This window comes from Lolium rigidum, chromosome 2 (assembly GCF_022539505.1).
Source record: "Lolium rigidum isolate FL_2022 chromosome 2, APGP_CSIRO_Lrig_0.1, whole genome shotgun sequence".
Lineage (NCBI taxonomy): Eukaryota > Viridiplantae > Streptophyta > Magnoliopsida > Poales > Poaceae > Lolium > Lolium rigidum.
In genome coordinates this window covers 119,272,174-119,291,691 of record NC_061509.1, presented here as the reverse complement: position 1 = coordinate 119,291,691, position 19,518 = coordinate 119,272,174, and the positions used below count along the sequence as shown (strand labels likewise).

Here is a 19,518-nt window from a genome sequence, read left to right as displayed (position 1 = left end):
TACATAAACGATGTGGGTGGTAGTTCCCGTAAAGATTCTGGGTAGTAGTTCATGTTAGTTTGAGGCGTACTTCTTATATAACGGGCTTCTTCCTGACATGTCAGAGAGGAACATAACAATGCTGCAATCACAACAACATGATGGTTAGAGAATGAATCAACAATGATGCATGAAAAATATTCAGAGTGAAACTATGATAACCAGGTACAAATAAATAACAAAGCAGCACAGCGTGTGTATCAATAGATGGAATGTCTACATAAGAAAGTACACAGCATGTTATCAAAATCCGTTAGCGCCAGCCAAAGTTTCCAAGGTCAAGTGTTAGGGTGCAGCCAAAGTTTCCGCACTTTACTTTCTTATGTAGACGTTCCATGGTGTATCACACGCAAGACAAGGTGCGGATCTTCTTTACTTTCTTATGTAGACATTCCATCTATTGATACACCCGCTGTACCGACAACTATACAAATACTAAGACCTATCACTCGAGCTCGTGTCAAACAACTTAACTATTAGGTACTTTCGTTTCTCAGAACTATTCCTCACGATGCCGCCTAAATTAGGTGTGTTTGTTACTCTTAGGAATGATGGACCTAACATGGACGAGAGGGACAAGCATTGGAGCATGATCGTGCATGGAGATGGCAGCAAGCATGTGAGGAATGAAGAGGACGCCAAAAGTGGAGATTTCCGAACTTTGAAGCCACCATAATGATGATTGAAGACTTGGACAAAATATTCAAGATTATACTTCATAATTTCATCCATAGCTTAATATGCATCCATAGCTTAATATGGTGCTACCTTGCGCCTTCACGACACGCTCAACCACGACCTTGTGCTTTCCTGCATCGCGGTGGGGTGGTCGTCTCGGTGGCAGTGAAGGGGAACGGCGCCATAGCGAGGCGGACTTCCGGCAACACCTTGAACCAGAGCTGACATCTCTCATGATCCTATCTTCACCAATGCTATGATACCAACTATTAGTCTTGTTAGTTCACATGTATTGTGTAGGAAGTAGTCTACTTGTGGCTGCAAAAAGCTACTGCAGCTTGTATTTCGTAGTGCTATTTATAGGATACAAGCTAACAGCTAGATTTCTAAAGCCTTCTAGAGCTTTCTTCTACAAACCTTCTACAGCTTTCTACTGCTGCCTAAGGCTTACATATGAATAGTACTACTAGAACATACTAGTACTACTAGTACTAGCTTAACTCCTAAGCAAGGATTACTCTCACATCTACAGGGGTCTTGGGTTCAGTTTATTGCCGATGGTTGGGGTGTTAAATGATGACACAGATTTGGATTTGGTTTATAGACGATGAGCACGACAAGCAGTGTATTTTGATTTGTGATAGGTTTTCTTTGATCTATATGACAGTAAGTAATTACCAGCAGTACACATTCTCCTCTATTATATATCATCTTTGTTGGCCACAAGAGAGTGAGTTCGAATTTTCAGAATATAACCCACAGCAATGCATCCAAGTTTGTGAGAAATCGTCAATGGGGATTCTTTTCTGAACCACGTATCCTCCTCCCTGCCAAGAATGTATGCATCAGGACATCAGGTTCTCTCGCTCTAATGTTAATTGTGACCAATTTGGTTGAAGCATCAACTTTTATGCTGCAACAAGAAAAGTTGTGAGTTTATCCATTCCTTCTCCATTAGCAGACTGGGCTGTGTGCATTACGAAATATAGAAAAATAATTAATCAGAAGCAGGCCAGGGTAGTGTATAACCAATCATCGCAAAAACGTACTCAGAAATTCATAACTGTATGGCAGAGGAAGTATTGTTAGCGGAACATTTTCTCCAACTGAGAGCTACATTATGATGTCTATCTTGGCTCTTCTACTGCGACATCAATTCCGTTAAGTGCTTCAACTCAACATCCAATTTCTCACTTCGACAATCTCATCTTGCAATATGCTCTGAATGTTCAGTCATGTTCTCACAGTCGACATACTACATCATGGTTTTAAAGGCGCCAAGGCTTCCCAAGGCGAAGGGGGGCACTCTGACGCTTAGGCGACGCCTAGGCGGACGCCTTGCGCGCCTAGGCGCCTAAGGTGGGCGTTTTTCTAAGGCGGAGGGGGAGCGCCTGGACGCTGAGGCGACGCCTTTAAAACCATGTACTGCAGGGTTTTTTTTTGCAGAAGTTGTGTGTTTATCCATTCCAAATATGATAATTCTTTTGCATTCTTCCTTTAGCCATTGTGATGCCTACGGACCAGATACTTATGTAGCTCTGTTGATTATTTATGAATTGCATCTAGCGTGCTTTTGATTAATCTAATTTTCTGCATTATTGATTAATCTAATTTTCTGCATTATTTATACCAGTGATTGTGCTTAACATTGCTTAACAATGTCAGTTGTTTTTTACTTAGTAATGTTGGTTGTACTTAGATGCACTGAACCTGTTGAGTATGACGACTTACCACATAAATGGCCTTTTTTGTATGATTTCCACATAAATGGCTCCATTTATCTTATTGTGCACCCCTTTTGCAAATCTTGACTGATATTGTTCCACCACAACGCGTTCATGCTAGGAATGGTTGATTTTATCAAATTTATCATGCTTAGCATCAGTTGCTACTGAACTATAGTGCCTATATCAGCCATTGTGATTGAAACAATATTTCGATGGGTCAAATTTCTTCAATGTGTTAGTCTATCTTAGTTTACCAGATTTTGGTGTAATGGTCAATGTTATGCAAGCTTCTGGCTTAGCCAACTTAAATAATTTTCTACGTAGATCCATATATGATAATCAAATATCGGGATGGCATATTTTGTTTTCCCTTACTTGATCCACATGTCTTTTTTTGGAATATGGATGTGTTTCATCAATGTTACATATTCTAATTGTTTTTTAGCTCACATTTCAACTAAATGCAGTTAAGTTGTTGGCTATCAGTAATGTAACTTTTATACTGTGTATTAACATTTTTCTATGGTTAAATGTCTCCAGATGTCACCGCTGCAATGCGCGGGAAATCATCTAGTTTCTAAATGGTTGCAGTCCTTTTTCCAGGGCCGTCAGTGATTTTTGACTGATACACTGTCATGATCAGTCTGATTTTGTACAAAAATGCTGAGGCCAATTATTGGTCGGATTGGGACAAACTCGTAGCCTAAGACCTAGGGTTACATCGCAGGTTGCATTATTTATCTTTCGTAATTTCATTCATGAAACATCATCCGAAGCATTCTTCCTGGTACGATTAGGGAAAGGCCAAGCTATGTAAAGGGACCACCAAGGTTATTGTGGATCCTGCGGTATGGCTACTACGTCATTGCGTTCCTTTTCACGATTAGCTGTCATGCTGCTCTTCAGGGCGCCTCACTGTAATAGCAGGCAACGGAAGTATTATTTTATTTCTTTTTATACAAGCATATGTGTGGATAGGAGGGAATAAGTTTAGGAAAATTGTACATACCCTAATACAAACTTGCCAATCGATGTCCAACATAGACTCATAAGAGAGTATTCACTTGCACTGAATTAGATGATACAACCTGACCTTATTATACCCTAATACTAATTTGCCAACATTTTCTGAAGATAACAACAATATGTTCTAGTCTTTCAATAGATAGAGATTGTACCGAACAAATATTACTTCAAGTAAGATAAATAGTTGTACAAATAAAAACTTACTTTTCTTTGGTTGGTTGGATGAAATATATAGCGTCCATTGAAGGCAATGGCTGCCTCCGTTTGTATAAATCTTCAACCACTGGAAGAGAACTGCCATTGCTTAGACTTGGTATTAGATGATAGAACGTGCATCTAATGGAAAGTTCGTGTACAGTGAATAATGACTCAAGAAACCACATTTTGACATAATATAAAGGTTTCAAGGTTCAAGCTCAAAAATTTTGAAATATATTGCCCATCCTTTCCCATTAGCTTCAGATTCTGGGTGAACTAGTTAGGTGCATGTACTTCAATATGGTAACAAAGCCAAAGAGGTCCCAAGTTCAGAACATAACATAGGCGCTACTGATAAAATAGCTGTGACCTACATCGATCTCAAATATAAGGCCTGAAGTACCCAAGATGTAAGTAGGGGTGTTGAAATATGTTGCCCATACTTCCCCTACCTTCGAAGAAGCGACAAAATAAGAAATGTCTGCCTTTGCAAATAATAAATTGGCAGCAAAAAAAAAAATCATATGCCAACTTACATGAAACTCCTTCTTCTGTAATATCTGCCATCTTACATGAGTATGACATTATCTTGACTGTGAACTTGTCCATGATAAGAACCTAGAAGACATCATAAATATTTATGTATACAGTAGTACACAGATTTATTAGGTTATTTTCTAGAGAATGTACAAACACAATATGGGAAAACGATCCGATGTTATCAAGATCATTACCAAATGTCAACATATATCTGGTCTGATTCCTCAAAAAATAAGTTGAAATGCATCGGAGGTCCCCGAACTGTTAAGAAAGCAGCACCTATGTCCCTAAACTTTAAGAAAACTGGGGTGATTGAGGTGTATTTGCTTCTGCCCAGCAAGGAACTACGTGATTGGTTAAGAATTGTTGACTGTGATGCTGTGACAAACTGCATGACAACACTAGTGGCCTAGTGCCCAAGTTCAGGTGTTTCACATTCTATATGCAGTTATGCACAACAAGGATTGCGTTAAAAATATTGATCTGGATTATATAGCTATTACTGATGTTAGTTAATCTAGTGTGTCAGTAATAAGTGTCAAATTCAGTTTTCGTCAGTTAGTTCAGTTTCGTCAAAGTTAGTTGTTCCGTCAGCTATTTGCTAGGAACAGATAGGATAGGAGTTGGTCATAGTTTTGATCCGATCCTTGTGTTGTAAGCTCGTGTGCTCGGTCGTGGGATGGCACGATCAATGTGGGCAACGTGTGAGCAGGCACGATCGTTGTTTTGCTGAATAAAAGGAAGAAGGAAACAGAAAAGCTGTAGGCATTACACAGCACCAAACTCACTGTCATTGTCATTGTCTCCTCTCTGTTCGTGCATTACTTCGTAAGTGTGATCGAGAGAGAAGAAAGGCTACAAGTGGTACTGCCGATCATGGTAGGATCCAAGACGCCGCCGCCAAGGAGGGATGCGTCGGCGGGGAAGAAGAAGCCCACGGACACGGCGTCCGGGTCGGGATCAAAGTCTCCGAGGCGCACCTCTCTCTCACCGGTTCGCCGTGGTCGCGGGCAGCACCATGGGTGCAAGCTGGCGCTGAGGGAGAGGGTGGTGCGCGATGTCACCGGCGGCTCGCAGTGGCCGACGCTGACGCGCACCAACTACGCGGATTGGGCCGTGCTCATGCGCGTCCAGCTGCAAGTCCACGGGCTGTGGGAAGCCGTGAACGAAGGGGACTGCGACGAGCACGACGATCGCGCCGCTCTGTCGGCTCTACTCCGAGCCGTGCCGCCAGAGCTGGTGCGCGTCCTCGCCGCGAAGGACAACGCCAAAGCGGCATGGGACACAATCAAGACGCTGCGCGTCGGAGCGGAACGCGTGCGCGACGCCAAGGCCCAGACGCGTCGCCGCGACTACGATCGCCTCGCGTTCAAGGACGGAGAGACGGTGGAGACCTTCGCGCTGCGCCTCTCCACGATCCTTAGTGATCTGGAGATGCTCGGCGACCCGGAGGACGAGCCCAAGGCTGTGAGGAAGTTCCTGCGCGTCCTCCCACGTAAGTACCATCAAATGGCATCGTCAATTGAATCTTTGCTAGATATCAAGACGATGTCGATCGAGGAGCTTAGCGGGCGGCTGCTCGTGGTGGAGGAGAACGAAGTCGTGGACGGAGAGGATGACTCCGGCAAGCTGCTCCTCACAGAGGAGGAGTGGCGCGCACGTTTTGCGCGCAGCGCTCACGGTGGGAACAGCAGCAGCTCGGGCGGTGATCACCGTCAGGCCAGGAACCGCGGCAAGGACCGCGACGACAAGCGATCTGCCGGGGAGGGAGGAGGCGCACCTGGCCAAGATCAACGACGACGCCGATCCTGCGATGCTGCTCGCTGAAGTCGAGCTCGACACCGCGTCGCCAGCTGCTGCATCCTCCAAGGCTGAGCAAGCTGGTGCCTCCATCACGGCTGCACCACCTGCGCTGACCGCACCGTTGCCCGCGCCGGAGCGGGCGCTCATCTTCCTCAACGAGAACGCCAAGATCGTCCCAGGTCCGGACGTCGACCCGCTCGACTCCGACACAGGGGCGTCGAATCACATGACATGAGATCGAGCGGCATTCGCGGAGCTCGACGAGGTGGTGCGTGGCAACGTGCGCTTCGGCGACGGCTCCGTGGTGCAGATCATGGGGCGCGACACCATCTGCTTCAGCATTGATGGAGGACCACAGCGCGCCTTCAGGGACGTGTACTACATCCCCAAGCTCCGGAGTAGCGAGCACGCCTACGGCATCAGGATCAGGCGTGGAGTGCTGACGATCCATGCTGACGATCCACTTCGAGGCGCTGCAGAGGATGGCGCGGGAGGGCCTGGTGCACGGCTTGCCTAGCATCGAGCACGCCGGCGAACTCTATGAGGCGTGCCTGGCCGGGAAGCAGCGTCGAGCACCTTTCTCCCAGCAGGCCAAGTTCAGGGCGGAGGAGCCGCTTGAGCTCGTGCATGCTGACCTGGCGGCGCGATCACGCCGCCAACTCCAGGAGGTCGCTGTTACTTCCTCTTGCTCGTCGACGACTACAGCCACTATATGTGGCTTCTGCTGCTGTCGACGAAGGACGAGGCCGCCACGGCACTCAAATGCTTCAAGGCTGAGGCACAGACGGAGGCACGCCACCCGCTGCGCACGGACCGCGGCGGTGAGTTCACCTCCAGCGCGCTCGCCGCGCACTTCGCCGACACTAGCGTCAGGCGCCATCTGACGGCGCCGTACTCGCCGCAGCAGAACGGCGTCGTGGAGCGATGCAACCAGGTCGTGGTTGGCATGGCAAGGAGCATGATGAAGGCGAAGAAGCTTCCAAGCTTTTTGTGGGGAGAGGCAGTGACCACGGCGGTTTACCTGCTGAACCGATCCTTCACCCGCAGCGTCGACGGCAAGACGCTGTACGAGGCGTGGCACGGGAGGAAGCCCTCCGTCGAGCATCTCCGCGTCTTCGGCTGCATCGCGCACGTCAAGTCTGCGTGCCCCTTCCTCCGCAAGCTCGACGACCGCAGCACCCCGATGGTGTTCATCGGGTACGAGCACGGGACGAAGGCGTAAAGGGTCTACGACCCAACCATGCGCCGTGTCCATGTGTCTCGCGACATCGTCTTGGACGAAACGGCGAGCTGGCCTTGGGAGGAAGACGAGGAAGCAGCTGTTGTCGATGGGGGCGAGTTCGCGATCGAGTTCATCACCACGCCCGCACCACCCGCCAAGCCTCTGGTGGAGCCAGAGGTAGAAGAAGCTGATGCGGCGAGCCCTGCTGTCTCGCAGGGAGCAGCCACGCCGATCCAGCCTGCAACCACGGCGCTGCCCGTGGAGTTCGCCACGCCTCCATCAGCCCAGATCCGGAGCTTCTTGATGAACTCGATGAGGGCGAGGAGCACCGCTACCGGCGGATCTCCAACATCCTGGGCGCCGACGCAGCGCTGCCAGAACGAGCGGAGCGGGTGCTGCTCACCACGGCGGAGGAACCCAGGAGCGTGGCCGAGGCGCTCCGCGACGCAAGCTGGAGCAGAGCAATGGAGGAGGAGATGGCCTCCATCGTGGAGAACTCCACTTGGTCTCTGGTGGACCTCCCACCGGGCCAGAAGCCCATTGGGCTGAAGTGGGTTTACAAGGTTAGAAGGGACGAGAAGGGGAGCATCGTCAGGTACAAGGCCCGCCTCGTCGCCAAGGGCTACGTGCAGCGAGGGGGAGTTGACTTCGAGGAAGTCTTTGCCCCGTCGCTCGGCTCGATTCCGTCCGGCTCCTCCTCGCCGTCGCCGCGCAGGAGGCCTGGGCGGTGCACCACCTCGACGTCAAGTCCGCCTTCCTCAACGGCGAGCTCGAGGAGGAGGTGTACGTGGCGCAGCCCCCTGGATTCGTCAAGGCCGGATCGGAGGGGAAGGTGTTGCGCCTCCACAAGGCGCTGTACGGGCTCCGCCAGGCTCCAAGGGCATGGAATTCGAAGCTGGACAGCAGCCTCACCGCGCTCGGCTTCGCCAAGTGCCCTTCCGAGCACGCGATGTACACACGCGGCAAGGGCACAGAGCGGCTCCTGCTCGGGGTCTACGTGGACGATCTGATCGTCACCGGCGCCTCCACCACGGCGATTGGCGAGTTCAAGAAGGAGATGATGGGGCTCTTCCGGATGAGCGACCTGGGGCTGTTGTCCTACTACCTCTGCATCGAGGTCATACAGCAGCCTGGGCGCATCAAGGTGGGGCGGTCTACCTATGCAGACAAGCTGCTCGACAAAATGGGCATGGCTAGCTGCAACGCCACCGCCACGCCCATGGAGCATCGGCTGAAGCTAAGCAAGAAGGGAAGCGGAGCGCCGGTGGATCCATCCCTCTACCGCAGCATCGTCGGTGGGCTCCGCTACCTCGTCCACACACGCCTCGACATCTACTACGCTGTCGGCTACCTCAGCATATACATGGAGGCGCCCACGAGCGAGCACTGGAGCGCAGTAAAGCACTTGTTGCGCTACATTGCTGGGACGAAGGACTATGGGTGCACGTATGCACGCCAGGACACGAAGGCCAGGCTCGTTGGGTACAGCGACGCAGAGTGGGCCGGCGACGTCGACGATCGGAAGAGCACAAGCGGAGTCCTGTACTTCCTCGGCAGCAGCCCTTTCTCCTGGCAGTCAGCGAAGCAGAAGATCGTCGCACTCTCCTCATGCGAGGCAGAGTACGTCGCTGCAACTGCTGCCGCATGCCAAGGGATCTGGCTCAGGCGGCTCCATGATGAGCTGCTTGGTCGCAAGCATGGCGCGGTGGAGCTCCACGTCGACAACAAGTCAGCCATAGCTCTGATGAAGAATCCGGTCTTCCACGACCGAAGCAAGCACATCGAAATCAGGTATCACTTCATCCGTCAGTGTGTCGACAACAAGGACATCGACGTCCAGTTCGTGCGTACTGCGGATCAGCTCTCTGACATCATGACGAAGGCACTTGGTCGTGTGCAGTTCCAGGAGCTGTGCCGTCGAATTGGCACCGTTAAGGTGAAGACACATAGATTAGGAGGAGTTTGTTAATCTAGTGTGTCGTATAATAAGTGTCAGTTTCGTCAGTTAGTTCAGTTAGTTGTTCCGTCAGCTATTTGCTAGGAACAGATAGGATAGGAGTTGGTCATAGTTTTGATCCGATCCTTGCGTTGTAAGCTCGTGTGCTCGGTCGTGGGATGGCACAATCAATGTGGGCAACGTGTGAGCAGGCACGATCGTTGTTTTGCTGAATAAAAGGAAGAAGGAAACAGAAAAGTTGTAGGCATTACATTACACACCAACAAACTCACTGTCATTGTCTCCTCTCTGTTCGTGCACTAGTTCGTGAGTGTGATCGAGAGAGAAGAAAGGCTACACAGCTTCCCAAAGTTATTACCCCTCGAAAGTGAAAACAATCGGAGGGGGCAAAGAGGCAAAGTGCTAGGATGCACAATGTGATGCAATTTCGTGATGGATATTATGCTATTTCTTAAGAATTATTGTTGTCATTAACCAATGAGATTGCTTCTGTCGAATTTGACTTGTTATGCCTTGCAAAATCCTGTAACAAATTATTTCTCTCTGTTGCATCCAAATTTGACTCATTGTTCTCCGCATACACAGTTAATTTCACTAAAGCAATGTGCTAGTTTCAAGCGAAAGCAATCTCTTACAACTTGGCAGCTGGGATCTGGAGAAAAAACTATGAGGGGCCAAATGCAGGTAGGAAGCCATTTGAGGCCTTATACAGATTGAAGGGGTAATTTGTAAAAGGCCCCACTGATCCTGGCAGGAATAAATGCCGCCAAAGACTCTGGTCCGACATGGCACCAGTCAGATGCGAAAAGAACCTAAGATAATCGTTTGATGAATTATCAGGACGAAAGTGTTAAGTTTTAAAGTTTAGGGCCAAGTGTTACTTTCTGAATAGTTCGAGCACGTCCGATGTATTTCACTATAAAAAACATATATCTAGTCTCTAAACTTTTTATATAGGTTCCATACAAAAAAAAACGTATTATATAGGTGCATATATGCATTGCATCAACATATATAATGTATTTAGCACATGTGAAGAATTGTATTGGAATATGATTTTGGTGCCAATAGGTGTCCATGCCCTGTTTGTCCCAGTACGAAATGACAGAATAGTGAATGTTGCACTTGCCTACCTGCCAATTATCAATGTCAAATGATAAGCAGCACATGCACTGCATATGAATAGTGGACGATGCAGTTCATTAGCATTTAGGTGTATGTAACTTTAGATATACACTACATGTAAAATTTGTATAGCTTCCCGTACTCATCAGAGTATGTTCCTCGTTATTTGTATTTCTCGTGGCCTTTGAATTTTTAGCAGATCTGGCTAAACCTAGTTAGGTTGATGTTGAAGAAATCATTAATAAATTGAGAGCAGTACCTATAGTATAGTTTTCCTATTTGAATCGCTATGAGAAACTAAATTTCAAATGGCTCAATTATACCTAAAGCCATCCATTTGAAGAAGTAATTGCCAAAGGTTTAAGCATAACAAGCAAATAACGTTGAAACATTTCCATTAAAATAATTATCATAACAGTGATACAAAAATATAATGAACAGTAAACAATAATAAGTGTAGTTACTAAAATATCAGGAAAAAACTCAGGGAAAAATACTTGATAGAGCAGGAAACCATAGAAAAGATAGATTAACATGTACAATGGAAAATGATACCTTCCATGCTGATTTTGAATCCTTCCTAGTCGACCTGAGCATTTCAAATAACAAACCTGCATAATCACAAAACTAAACTATTTGAATGAATATAATAGACCACAGCACCAGGTTCTAAAGGTGCACCTACAAATGCAAAACCAGGAATAGAAATAACAAAGAATAAATGATGTTTTGAGCAATAGTGATCAGAATTCGGGGGATATATACATAAATTGAAGTGGTGGTCGTTGACAGGAAAATTGCAGGTTCCCACTATCCAAAATTGAGAGGAAGTTTCCTTTGTGGCCGCGTCAACAATGCATGACCACAGCACCAGGTCAAAATTGAAAGGAAAGGCTGCCGACAATTCCTTATCCATACCCCATAATGAGTCTTTTGGCATAGGGTGCGGCCTATATTAGTGCTACCATTTCTGACTAACTCTTAGTAAATTTTATCATCGTTATACATAAACATATCAAAAGGTTAGGCTACAACTGGAAAAGGAAGGGTTAAGCTTAACGAATTGCCATAGCTCCTGGCCCTTGAGTTTTTTGGGAATAGAAAGGCGCAACTGCCAGATTGTCAAGTTCGTTCGCTTGCCACATACCATCAGACATGATCTCCGTACATTAGAGAAGCACAGTCATAGTCAAGTCAAAATATAACGAGCTCAGAAAGCACAACGAAACCTATGGCTACCCAACTGCCTAGTGCAACAACTTAATCACTCAGTTCAACATCAATTCCGCACTGAAGACCTAAAGTAAAAGCCAACAACCATGCACAGTCCTCTGCTCCGATATGAGCCCGAAACAACAAGCTTGCACGACCATGCCGATTTTCTCGAATCCCACAAGCAGTTTACCAGATCCAGCAGTACAGCCGTAACAGTAACAGCAAGCAAGCAAATCTAAAGCAAAAGTGGGAGGGGAAAAGCGGAAAGGGGTGGTTACGGTCCCGCGTGATCTGGCGGAAGCTCCGGTGGTCGCCGCCCTGCGACGAGGAGTCCGAATCCAACGACATGGCGCCGGGAGGATCTCACCGAGTCCCTCCGTTGACGCCGCCTCTATTGGTGATCGTAGGTAGAGACAACCGTCGGGTTTAACTTGTTGGAGTAGGCCGCGATCGGAGGTCACCGACGACGACGAGGTAGAAGCAGAAAGAGGGATGTGGGGGAACGTGCAGCGACCTCGTGCGAGAGGAAGAAGAAATGGGGAGTAGGAGTCTCCCGAGACGAAGAGGTCGTCGGCCGCCACCAGCCCAGGAAATTACCACACTGCCCAACGTTGCATTTCACCCAAGTACAACGCTTGGTTGGGTCGATTTAGACAAATTTAACCCTTTTTCAAAACTTCAGCACGATTTAACCTTGTTTTGAAAATTTCAAAATCTAACCCTTTTTTTTTCTAGCGCCATTCACAGGGGACCTGTGAGGACCCAACGGCCACATGAAGCAGTCCAAGTGATATCTTAGCTTAAGTAATAGTATGAGTTAATTAATGAATTGCTATTATTATTGTAATGAAGTACTATAGGAAAAGTGCATGTGCGTTGCATCAGGAGAAGACCATATGTAGAAGTTGATTTTTGTTAAATATTTTTAGCCATAAAAACTTAATTACTGGAAATTCCATGACTCATCTGCGAAAAATATATTAATAATGGGTAGTAGTTTTCCTCATGGTTTGTATTTATGTTATAGTAAAAGTAAGGGCATGTCATGTCTTACTTAATGGATCCATCACTTGGTTGTTAAGGTTATACTACCCTTTTACAATATATAAGTTGTTCTAGCGAATTTAGGAAGCAAGGGTTCAGTCAACTACTACTGACACTAGGTGAATGTATGTGCGTTGTCATGGTTTCTCTAATTTATTTTCTCATCACATATATAAATATGATGCATGTGCGTTGCCACGACAAAGGGATGGAAACATATGGGTCATGTTTTTGCTGCATGGATCCTTTGGGTAGTGCAGAATGAAATTATTGCAACGATCTTCAACGAGGTGAACACCTCAAAATTCACCAAATTGTCCGGTGTATAGTCTTGCAAGTCACTATTTTCTGGCTCACTTTGTCCTACCCATCGTCAACATTCCCGTGTGTCATCTTTTTCTCTCTCGCTGCTTTTTAGCCAACGTCAAACATGTCCCGGTCATTGCCGGAAGTTGCACGTTGTCTTTTTTCATTCAAAAAATAATTGTGGCATACACATATGAGTTATTACTGGAAGCTTGAACAACATATTACCATTGGAATTATAATGTTTCTTATTGGACTCATCATTTTAAATATTGCGAAGACAAATATCGAGAGGACTCAAGATCGAGATAATAATCCATTAAAACTCAATGGTATATTTTTTTTCACAAGGATCCATATAGTAAAATGTTTAGTATGTGGTCAGTGCCATATAAATTTCTTACCGTGCAGGAAAGCCAACCATACATACTCGTTGCATAGATGTGCAAATTTTCTGAATGATACAAAGAATAAATGTATAGACACACATTGTCATAAACACGGTGAATGTTACGCCTCTACCTTGTACTCCGTCGTCATCTACCTCCCATCAGCACTACATCGTGTACCCTTCTATATGAAACTCCTTTTTCTCTAAACAACATAACCAAAGGAATATCCAGAGCCACTACTGCTTCTATATGTATTTGTTTATTTTGATATAATAACAGTTATGACGTAAGAAGATCGCTCACATTTGTTTAATTTGATGGAATATATGTTTATATTCATCGATTGGTGAGGCCAGTGCTACATTCCTCTTTTCAATGAAAAAGATTGATGGTATATATAGCAGACTTATGTTATGAGCGTAGCCATCCACACATTATGAGAAATTCAAATCCTCCAACATTTGAACCTTGTATGAAAATGCTTGGGGAGAAAAATTTTAAGAACTACTCGCTCGTATATCCAATTCTAGTATAGCCAGGAAAAGTGAAAGGCTCCCAACCAACCTTTGCAAATACTTCCACAAATGGACCACCTATTTCTTCCCTTAACTCTTTAATCGATAACCATGGGCTCTTCTCCTTCATCGACATAACTCTGTTGCCAAACAAACCACATCAGACAATTTATGATATCATGAATTAAGAGTGCTGCAGTGTGATCAATATAAGCAATAATTGCTGCAAGGCCAACCATACTCAAATGATATTCACCCCAATACAAAATCTCTACAACAAAATTTCTACAAACTCCATGATCTCATGACACTACAAGAACGGTTGCTGCAGATTTAACCCATTTACACGAATGCAGTTGTTTCTACCTAAAAGATATTTATTTAGGTTTTTCTTTATAAGTAATGTCTCACAAAGCTTCTGGATAACCTCTAGTGATGTAGCCGAAGGAAGGAGAAACTGCAGAAGTTTCAAATGCCCTTCACCTGAAAGTTTAACTCAAATGATTACCATTTTAGACAAAAACCAATTGATTTTATTAAGCTACTATCTATAGCTCCCAACATGTTTTTTGAGTGGAAAAAAATGAAATGTCTTTTTCAAAACCAGCAAAGTGTGGTACGTGGTACCACCTCTTAGGTAAATTTTACATTTGAAAGAGAACCTTAATGTTATCTGCAAAAAAAAGAACCTTAATGAAGTGATCGTACAGCTCTTACCAAATAATATGTGTGGTGATGCCAAGATTAAGTTGACAAAGCTGATAAGAATACAAATGAAAATATTGGTGACCGAGTGCATCACATCGCCACCCTTATGTAGGCACCAACGGTCTCATAGAATAATATCATGATACACAACAAATTGAGGATCAACGTAAACGAATAAAATGTGTGATCATGGACCACTTGTAAATAAACTATGGTAGAGGTTAAGATGTAAAAAAGACATTCCAGAAGTAAATGTGTGGTCATGGACCAGATATTTGTCTGAAATTCAACGGCAAATAGTTGCAGCTAAAACTGGCACTCTCCTCACATGAACAATTAATAAAAAATATTTAAATTTAATGCCAGATTTGCTCTGTAACGATGGAAATAATGGAAAATGATGAAACGTATTGCTTATAGACATTTCATCAAGCTGCATCAACTAATAAAAGGAGAAAAAAAAACAGGTATGTCTGCTTGGACCTTGGACCGAGGATTCTTCCTGCACAATCGAGCTCGAGGCGCACATATAGTAGTCAGCGTACCTGGACATGGATGTTGGCCTGCATCGAGAACGTCCCCACCGACATGCCCGTTGTTCATCTCAAGGCGTTGTTGCAACAACTCTTTATCGCCCGCGCCAACAAAGGTGCCATAATCATCATCAATAATCTACTTGTTGTCTTCAGCCTATAGGATGCCGAACATGAGCACGGGAGAGAGAATCATAGAAATCAAACTGGTCCGAAAACAAGAAACGATACGCGCTAAGAGCAGCTCTGGCAGATCCCCAAACCGCAAACCCAAAATCCGCCTATCCAGGCCACCCCAAACACGTTTTGGATATGTTGTTACGCGGGCCGCGTTTGGCACGTCTAGACTGCGCAGCCCTTTTTCGGCCCGCAACCAAAAACCAAAAACACATGGTTTATCCAAATTATTCGATAATTCTTAAATGCAGCAACATAATCATGCAAAATAGATTGTTCAAAGTACTCGATCATACATGAAATACGGCACCAAAAGAAGATCGAACATCACATCATGAAAGAGGGAAGTGATCACGCGTCACCGTCGCTTGCCGGCGCATCAACATGGTTGTCGCCTCTCGCCGTAGCGTCTCCACCTCCGACAATCATCGCGGCAGCCATGGCAGCGCGTGCATCTTCCCTCCTCCGCGCCAAGAACTGCGTCTTCGTGAGCTTCCACCACTCAAGGGTCTCCTCATCCATGGTGGTCGGGTTCATCAACATAGTGGCATTCTCCGCCGCGATGAGCTCCGCCATGGCAGGGTGCTCCTCGGTGCGTGCTCTCTTCTCCTCACACTAATAACATATGGGACTTCAATGACGGTCTAGGGTTGACATTTGAGAAATCCATCAGCGATTGTCTTTTTATATGACGATACGGCGTTTTCGCGTCACAGATGGCGTTTTGGGCCGCTCGACCCGAAAAGTTAGTGACGGACGAGGTCTAAACGTCAACGATTGTGCAGAAATGAGCGTCGCGGGTGCAGGGCGGCCCGAACTGCGGAGTCAGCAGGGGGCGTCACAACAACTGGGCTTCGGGTCGGTGGACACACCTGACCCACACTATGCACGCTTCTCTTCACGTACTTTTCTGTCTGCCCGCATAATAGTTCAAGGCCTGCAGCACTGGGACCCATATTTGTAAGGGGAGACAGCCACTATATGCATACATGTACATGGCCTGCAGCACTCGGGACCGCATGTCAGGTACCGACACGACCCACCTGCGTGGGGCCGCCCGTTCTGACAACCTCCCAGCATGCGAAGTGGACCAGAACTGTCAGTACCACCAACATGGGTTCTACATGTCAGTTGTCATGCCAGTTTTTTTGCGCACGTGCCAGCACAAGTGTTTGACTGCCGTCAATTCTAGACGCATGGCCCCGCAGGTCAGAGCTTGTTGGGCCTACATAGTACGCCGGGCCTACGTGGGTCCCAGGTCATGGGTTCGTTGCATAGAAAACAAAAAAATTCCTACCGCAAAGACGAATAAATCCAAGATCTAATCTATGGAAAAGCCAAGATCTAATCTATGAGATCGGAGGAATGAGATGGAGATGAGACTAACCCTCGAAGATTCCAAAGTCTACGAGATTAATCTCGTTGTTGGTGTAGACGATCGTCCCGGTGCTGCAATCCGGCAGCACTTCCGTACTCGGTCGCGCGTACGGTGTCGATGAAGCCCTTCCTCTCCCCGTTCCAGCGGGCAGCGGAGGTGTGGTAGATCTCCTCCAAATTCCAGCATCACGACGGCGTGGTGGTGGTGGTGGAGGAAGAAAAGCTGCAGGGCTTCGCCAAGCCGGAACAGCGTATGGTGGAGGAAGAGAGAGGGCGGCCAGGGTTGGATGAAGGGGTGAAGTGGCCGGCCACCCCCTCCCCTCTTTATATAGGGGGCTTGGTCGGCTGGGGTGGCCCCCCTTTCCCATCTAGGGTTAGGGGCCGGCGGCAAGTGGGGGGAAGAGGGAAATCTCCCCCCACCCCCAAGTTGATCCCCCCTAGGGGTTTGGCCGGCTGGGCCTTGGGGGGCATGTGCCCCTGGCCCATTAGGATAGGGAGTATCCCCTCGGCCCATGCTAGGCCTCCTAGGGTCGTGGGCCCACTGGTGGGACCCCTGGAACCTTCTAGAACCTTCCCGGTCTTCCACCAGAAAAATCCTGAACTTTTCCGAAACCTAGAAATCAACTTCCCTTATATGAATCTTATTCTCCGGACTATTCTGGGCCTCCTCGTGATGTGCTGGATCCCATCCGAGACTCCGAACAAACTTCGTCTCCATACCATATTCCAAATCTACTTATGCGACATCGAACCTTAAGCGCGTCACCCTACGGTTCGCGAACTATGCAGACATGGTCGAGACTCCTCTCCGAGCAATAACCAATAGCAGGATCTGGAGATCCATAATGGCTCCCACATATTCAACGAAGGCTTATTTCGTAAAACTATTTTGGGTTGGGCTGCTGACGGCCTATTTGTATTGGGTGGGGGGCTACCTCTGGATCTTTTGGGCCAGATTTAGGTGTGGACAAATACTTCATTGACTCTGGGGAACGTCACTCAGTCTAGAGCACTGTTCTACTGGACCAAGTTAGCAGGTTTTGTCTTCTTTCTCAGTAGCAGGCCTTGGCCGAACGAGTTGTTTACCCGTGTGCCCCAGCTCGTGAAAGCGGCGGGAGACACCTTGAAAAAAACACAGTGTTCGCGCCTTACAAACAATATTTTCGCGCCTTACAAACAATATTCAGCGGGAGGAGAGTTCGCCAAATTGTTTAGTTCATAGTTCAGCACATTGTTTAGTTCACGGCGGGAAAATAGCCAGGGACAGTGAGCTAAGTAGATCCATTGTCGGCCGCGCCGCCGTATCACTTTGACGCTCTCTGGCACGCAAGAGCGGATCTATCGCCGTCGCCTGCCATGGCGTGCACCTCTTGACTTTACTGTCTTTCTAGAGCCTCTTATGGAAGAATTACAGTTACTTTGGAAAGGTCTGGATACAGTTGATGCTCTATCAGAAGCTGAGGATAAAATGTTTTCTCTCAAAGCAGCAGTTGTTTGGTGTATTCACGACTACCTAGCTCTGTGCGCTCTTTCAGGATGTACTACAAAAGGCTATGCTGCTTGTATTCATTGTGACAAAGATCCTCTTTCAAAATCACTAAAAGGAAAATTTGGGTATTTTGGGCACTTTTGTTTCCTTCCAAAGAAACATCGTATGCGCATAGGAAATATGTATCTAAAGGCTCATAAGAATCATGAGAAGCCAGGTCGTTTCACTGCAGTTGAGCTGAAAGAATTGTTGGAGAAGGTTAGACAGCTTTCGCCCGAGGAATTACAAGCGGCAGCCACGAAAAAAAGGAACAAGCAGCCATGAAAAGGAAGGAAAGTGCAGCCATGAAAAAGAAGCAGAAGTCAACCAGCCAGCAAGATAAAAATAAAGAAGCAGACATCAGTAAAAGGAAGCGATCCTGCCACTCCGAGCCATAGGGCAGCCCACCAAAAACAAACAAAAGTGATCCCAAACGTGCGCCAATTTGGGGTCGAAGGATGAGTTTGTGGGACTTGGAGTAGTGGCACACCCTGAAGCTGAGACATAATCTTGATGTCATGCACATTAAGAAAAATATTTGTGACAATCTTCTTCGAACAATTCTCAAAATGGATGGGAAAAATAAGGACACCCTTAATGCTAGGTTGGACATCGCGTAGAATAAGTTGAATGTTCTAAAACATCTACAATTGAAGAAGGAGGACTCGGAAGACTACTATGAGTGGCCAGAGGCTCCATATGCCCTTTCTCGAGAACTTGCGCGTGCATTCTATCAATTCCTACGGGAGTTGAGGTTTCCAGATGGATATGCTTCGAACTTTGCAAAATGTGTAAGTCATGATGGGACCAAGCTACAAGGCGTAAAAACACATGATTGTCACATTCTTTTGCAAACCATCTTAGCTGCTGGATTGAGAGGACAAGTAAGTAAGGATATATATGAGGAACAGGGCACGGCCAGAAGGTTCTATTGCTGAGGGATATGTTGCGGATGAATGTCTCACATTTTGCTCGAGATACATGGATGATGTCCACACAGTGTACAACAAGGAACCAAGAAATTCAGCTTTTGAAGATCTTGGTGCATATGATGTTGAAGTTTTTGGCACGGAGCTAAATTTATTTCGGCAGGCGATTATGATGTTGAAGATCCCGCAAAAGTTAAAAAAAATGGTGTGGTATGTTTTGCACAATAGTGATGAAACGGTCGAATATAGATGGTATGTTTTCACATATTAGCTAGCTTGCCTACTTTTATACATCCATAGTTAACTATGTCTGGACAACTGACTTTAAAAAAAACAGTCGATACAGAAATGAATTAACCTACCAAAGGATTCGATACATTAACAGAGCAATGAGAACAGGATTTGCGGACTGGTTCGAGAAAGAGGTTAGTTTTCGCTCTTCGTTCACGTGTTGCTAGATCTATTTTGATGTCTGTTGT

At 46.4% G+C, this 19,518-nt stretch overlaps 1 pseudogene; it reads right to left on the bottom strand.

The window, feature by feature from the left end:
- LOC124692282 overlaps nt 1-12,091 on the bottom strand; it is a 32,294-nt pseudogene extending 20,203 nt beyond the window's left edge.
- Between the last annotated feature and the right edge of the window lie 7,427 nt (nt 12,092-19,518).